This window comes from Crinia signifera, chromosome 3, assembly GCF_055691185.1.
Source record: "Crinia signifera chromosome 3, ASM5569118v1, whole genome shotgun sequence".
In the NCBI taxonomy this organism is placed as follows: domain Eukaryota; kingdom Metazoa; phylum Chordata; class Amphibia; order Anura; family Myobatrachidae; genus Crinia; species Crinia signifera.
Genome location: NC_139219.1, coordinates 162827579 through 162834009, shown reverse-complemented (window position 1 = coordinate 162834009; position 6431 = coordinate 162827579). Strand labels below are relative to the sequence as shown.

The following is a 6431-nucleotide window of genomic DNA, read 5'->3' as shown; positions in this document are numbered from 1 at the left end:
AATGAGAGGGTTTACTCAATCGCTCTGTGTGGCCTTGATCAGTGGTGTTCAGAGTCTGCCACCCCTCAACATACCTCCGCCACTGGCAGATGGAGAGAGAGGCTGGCGACGGACAGGAGATTTGAAAACTCCTATTCAAATGAATGGCCGCAGATAAGGTATGCCTGTGATGGAGAGGCTGCAGTAGGAAGGGGTAGGCTGCTGAAAAGGAGGGTTAGTTTACTTGTTCCTTTCTGTCGGGATTAGGAATACCTACAGTATGTCTGTATTGTGACCGTCTTTTTCCCGTACACGGCCTCCTCAGCCATGTCCTGACCAACCTGATCATGTACATTTGCCACACAGAAAATGCAGTTGTAGAGCTCTATCACTATTCATTATCTGATAGATTCCGGGGCTTCAGATCAGCATTGCCCTATAGAAGCCTATGGCCGGTTTCACACACTCCGGCTCCTGCCGGACGGTGAAATCCTGCATGGCCTGGGAGCCGTGCCGCACACAGTAGTTTATCATGGAGGGGATGGCCACAGCCCGGCAGCCGTCCCTTCCAGTGGCGGGATCCGGCTGCAGCCGGGCCGTGGCCGTCCCGTGTGAATGGACACAATAGTGTCCATTCACAACTAATGTGTGCGGCACGGCTCCCTGGCCGTGCGGGATTTCCACGTCCGGCAGGAGCCGGAGTGTGTGAAACCAGCCTGTGGGCCTTCTACAGTATATTGCACTGCCCCTGCTGTGAGGGATCCAACCGGATTACGTCACTCAACGCGCATGCGCAGATAGGACTGCTATACCCGGCAGTCCGATCACTGCAAAGGACAGTGGGAAGAGGGCCCATGGGGAAATGCTACATTAAGCAGCATGGAACTGCTTTCAATTTGCCAGATTGAATCAGAAATAGACTTGCCTGAAGTGTATTTCTGTTTTTGATACCAATGCCTCATCAGGATCAAATCTGCATCAAATGCAGCTAACACTGTGCGATCCAGTGTCATTTTTTCAATTTGATAGTCCAAATCGAATCGAAAAAATGACAATTGAAACGTGTGTACACACACAGCATTACTGTACTGGGATGTTGAAATTCTTCTTGCTTGAGAAATGATAGCATTGAAAACATTGTTCTAAACAAAGAGTGGAGCTGCTGGTGGCACAGCTGCCTTATCTAGCAGGATGGAGTTACTGTACACGCTAGCTACAAGTGGTACACATGTAGTCACAGCAGGGGACACATTCACACCAGACAGTGAGGCCTTCCTTGGACAGCACTAGGTGTTAATTACACTGATCATACCCCAGCTAGTATTAGTGAGTGGCCTCCTCATCAGTGGGAGCTGTGCCTCTGTCAGTGCCAGCCAGCCAACACTAGTGACCTGCATGTCTGACATTCCCTCTCTGTAGCGGATAGTTAGGGGAGCAGCCATGGAGTGAGTGGGTTCCTGATGCTGACGTTGCAGAGCATAACCCGAGATGCAGAGAGACTCCCCTGCTGCTGCCGCTGCCTCCCACCCCTCACAGATTAGGGTTACACGCTCGCTTGGGGTGGGGCCTGATTGCCAACGCGGCTCAGGCTGGATGATTACGGGAGGAAGGGGGCAGACAGCAGACATTTGCCTTCCTCCGTCCCTTCCCCAATTCTCAGGGATGCGGGAAGTAGCGCTACACGCCTGGAGTGTCCTAATCTGAGCTCTCTCTTGGCCGGGACAGCGGGACCCAGCGGAGCATCGGCAGCAGCGCTTAGCCGTCCCCGATTGCTGCTGACAGGAGGCGCCAGCCGGAGGATGCCCTGGGCACAGAGCTCGCGCAGGAAGATCCCGCAGTGCAGTCGGGGCTAGCGGGACGCACGGAGGTGCTGCTCCACTCACTCAGGCTCCACACCCCGGGTGAGTATCCGAAAAGTTCTCCTGTGCACTTGTGTAACTGTGCTCTGTGCCTGTCCCGGGGCCGCCTGTTCTACTCTGACCAGTGGCCTCAGGTATGTTCTAACAGTAACGTTATGTACTAATATTATTGCGTGCGAACCCTAAGTAGTGTACTGTAACTGCAGAATAATCCCAGCCATATAGATAGATGCATACATGATGTGCCTGATTCCTGTGTGTTGCAATCAGAAGGGGACGTTTAAGTGCAAGGATAGGGGTGAGAGATGCACCTTATCGCTGTGGGCTAAGCTGTGTCCAGCACTGAAGGACGAGGCCCAGGTGTGGGGGGCATACTGTTCACTTCAGATGCACTGCTTATGGAAAGGTAATGGGTTTTCTTTGTGTGCCTATGAGAATGTGTAGTTCATTCACTTACTTACCCATTATCTCCACTATTATGTGTAACAACAGCTAATTAGTACAGATTGCAATGCTTATTTGTGGGTACAGTGCAGATTACTGTTTGGTTGTTCTCCCTCTCATGTTATTCTCTCTAGCAAATTTGCTATTAAAGTTTTTATTTCAGGCAATGTGCCACCATACTTTACCACAAGGGTTGCGCAGTAGAAGGTGTAATCTTGCTGTACCACAGTCTGCACACATCATGGATAACTGAATTACCCCATCACTGTCTGTCAACTCATCATGAAACTCATATGTACATATCATGCACCTGAGAGATCCTATTATAAATGCCATTTACAAGACTCATGGGGAGGTTATGAGACTTTTCTACAAAAAGCTAACTGGGAAAAACATTAAGTGGAGAAACCACTCTGGATGCCAAAAAAGTCTCAACTGAGTGAGCAGAACCATATAGAGGTTGTATAGAAAACCTGGTAATGTGTGGGGACAAATGACAATTACTTGCTCTCAAATACAATCCATTGTAAAAGCAAATGGATTGAACCAAGGATACACACCTGAATGAAGTGGTCCCCTGGGCTCCGGTGGTTACATCACCTTTAAGTTGGGCATAACTTTTAGCAGACATAGTTATATCAAATTGCATGACCTGATACAATGCATCCTTTCTTAGTTTACATGATGTCAAGTCATTTAGAATTGGTGCCTTCTCAATGCATCTACAGTACCTTAACTGATGTTCCCTGCTGTAGTAGATGTAATAGTTTTTAGGTGTCATCTATAGGTTTTGTTTATCCATATTATAAAAAAAATGTAAATTCATACAAGCTTGGTTACACCTTCTACACCAATAACACATTACAGTGGGAATTCAGTTGCTGGTGAAGGATGCAAAACACCAGCAGCCCTTCTCACAACCTTTGGCTAGCCAGTTGCCTGATTCACAAAAAAGAGCTTGCTACACTACAGGATTGTGAAAACTTTTCTGTGATGTCCCGCTGCCGCTCATATACAGCTGGCCAAACAGGTTCACTCTTATTTGAATCCCCCCTCCCCCCCACATGTCACATTGGTAAATAATATATAGGGGATATCCTATAAGCAGCGATAACTAGACCCACAATCGACGATGAAGTTATTGCACTTATTGCCCAAAAAATCTGCTTATTATGGGTATGTGTGCTCCCATCTTCAACCTATACTATTAGAAAATGTGTAAAACAAGTGACCTATGATGTGTTAACCAGTAAAAATGGTGAAATTGGCCTGTAACCCCCCCCCAAGACAAACTTTATATAAATGTGTTGAATGGCTGCAATATGTATTTTATAAAAACCCTGAAAAAAGATAAACAGCAAGCTTTTTGTGAAAAAAAAAAAATGGTCATAACATTTGGTGTACATGGAAATTGGGTATAAGTACAGGTCGAGTATCCCGTATCCGAATATCCGTTATCCGAATTATTCCGAAATACGGACATTCCAGAAAGTGAAATTTTTTTTTTTTTTTTGCTAAAAACTCACTGGGGACATTTGTAACAGCATCACTGGGGACATGATATGTAACTGGCACTATATATGTGCAAGACAATGATTGCTTGGCATTCAAATTCAGTGCTGAGATAGTACACACATTTTGTTTCACGTTTTGAAACCTTGTTTTTTGAACAATTAAAATATGTTTGTGTGTATTTTATGTGGTAATAAAATATATTTGTGTGTATATTATGTGTTTATACAGCATAAATGCAAGATACTTCAAAATACATCATTGAAATATTAAAATATTCCGAAATACGGAATAATCCGTTATCCAAAATTCTCCTGGTCCCAAGCATTTTGGATACGGGATACTCAACCTGTATATATTTGGGTCAATTAAAGGTACTTTCAAAAACCTTGCAAAAACAATCGATTACTTCCACCTGCAGTCCTAAGAAAACTTGTCTTACTAAAACGCACCCCAATAAACCTGTCCCATACCCTATCTATACCCACATTTTTATTACTTTTTTCACCCAAAAAGATTATTGGCTAATTAAAAATAATAGAAACCTTCAAGAAGCCTAATTGTTCATTAATGTATTTAGCAAATGAGAATCCGCGTATGCAAACACGTTTGTAAAATTGAACAAAAACAGGTACTCCGGTTTCCTCCCACAATCCAAAAATATACTGGTGGGCTAATTAGCTCCCAACAAAATCAACCCTAGAATGTCTGTGTGTGCGTGTACATGTGGTAGGGAATATAGATTGTAAGCTCCACTGGGGCAGGGACTGATGTGAATGTTCAACTATACTATGTAAAGCGCTGCGGAATATGTGTGCGCTAAATAAGAAACTGTGGTACTTGTGTAGTTTCACGGCGCCAGCATGGCGCCGCGCGTCTGAGTCCCCTTGCGGGGCTCGCTTCGCTCGCCCACGCTGCGGGCTCGGTGGCTCGCTACGCTCGCCACGCTAGTTAGTTTATTTGACATATTTAGTGCAAGCGTACACCCCGAAGTAGCACAAGTACCGAAGTACCGAAACTGTTAATAAATAAATAATATATGGAACTGTATTTTAAACAGGAAATGAACAATATATTCTGCTGACCTTTTTATACCAAGAGCCCTCCTAGTTCCTGTTTCACAGAGTTTCGATAACTAATTCCTAATAATCTGCAGAATGTTACCATTTTCCTAATATTCTGTGCAAGATATTTGTATAACATCTCATCCTTATCCATAAATATATTTTTTAAATGGTTCATTTTGTTTTTGAATCTCTCAAGAAAATTATAGTTGTGAAAATATATATATATATATATATATATATATATATATATATATATATATATATATATATATATATATATATATATATATATATATATATATATATATATATATATATATATATATATACACACACATACAGAGTACCACAACACTCGCCATCCCTGCGAATGGGGTGCAAGCAGCACTCGCCATTCCCAGGTTGGGGTGAAAGTGGCCTGTGACCACATGCTCTAATACATACAAATACAGGGACTCAACACTCTCCATAATGAACTAACTCACCTTAGTATACAATTAATCAAATAAATAATGGGGTTTTAGTTCATGAATTGATCAATGCATTTAAGCTTGCAGCCCATCGCCAAGGGACCCCATTTCACTGCAAGTCCTACACTAGCAATTGTCTCTCAAGAGCCTGCCAACTGCCGACACATCATAGCTAAAGTGGACATGTGTTTTTTTCTGGTTTAAAGCTCACCTGCCAAGTGCCTTATGGCTTTTAAAGATGAGGCAGTCACCTAACACAACACCTGACTTAGAATTAAAGGGGCAGCTGTAACAGGTTAGAGACAATTGCTAGTGTAGGACTTGCAGTGAAATGGGGTCCCTTGGCGATGGGCTGCAAGCTTAAATGCATTGATCAATTCATGAACTAAAACCCCATTATTTATTTGATTAATTGTATACTAAGGTGAGTTAGTTCATTATGGAGAGTGTTGAGTCCCTGTATTTGTATGTATGTATGTGTATGTATGTATGTATATATATATATATATATATATATATATATATATATATTATATATATATATATATATATATATATATATATATATATATATATATATATATATATATATATATATATATAAAATACTTTCCTTGATTCTTGTTATTTTATTTTTAACACTTATATACAGTAAATACACACTGGTAAGAAAGGGGAAGGAAAGTAATGTACATACAGTATACAGTAATGCAAGATCAGAACCACATAAATGGGAAGTGTGTGATGTGATAAAAGCAGAGGTGGGATTCAGCCGGTTCGCACCGGTTCTGCAGAACCGATACCTAATATACGATCAGTTTTGCAGAACCAGTGGCTAAGGAGCGCTGACAAGATACTTGAAGTAGCTGTGACAGCCGGGCAGAGAGCTGCATTCTGCCTGGCTGTATACTGAAAGTAGGTCCGCCACCGTCTGTGGCTATTTTGAATGCTACAGCAGCTGCTGGACCGCGAGCCAATAGGAGCTCTCGGTCCGGCAATGGGGGCTTCTTATTGGCTGCCGGCCACGAGCTCCTACTGTCTCTCGGTCCAGCGGGAGAATTCAAAATAGCCGCAGACCTGCTTTTAGTTCAGTATACAGC

The 6431-nt window shown here is 42.8% G+C and overlaps 1 protein-coding gene across 2 annotated transcripts in view; it reads left to right on the top strand.

Moving 5' to 3' along the window:
* Positions 1–1334: 1334 nt before the first annotated feature.
* DSE (dermatan sulfate epimerase) overlaps positions 1335–6431 on the top strand; it is a 59042-nt gene continuing 53945 nt past the window's right edge. Inside the window, exon 1 of one of the 2 annotated variants that reach the window (XM_083176853.1) lies at positions 1335–1880. The gene's annotated coding sequence lies outside the window, so the exon portion shown is untranslated. The remainder of the gene's footprint in view (positions 1881–6431) is intronic. The other variant, XM_083176855.1, reaches the window with a different exon arrangement.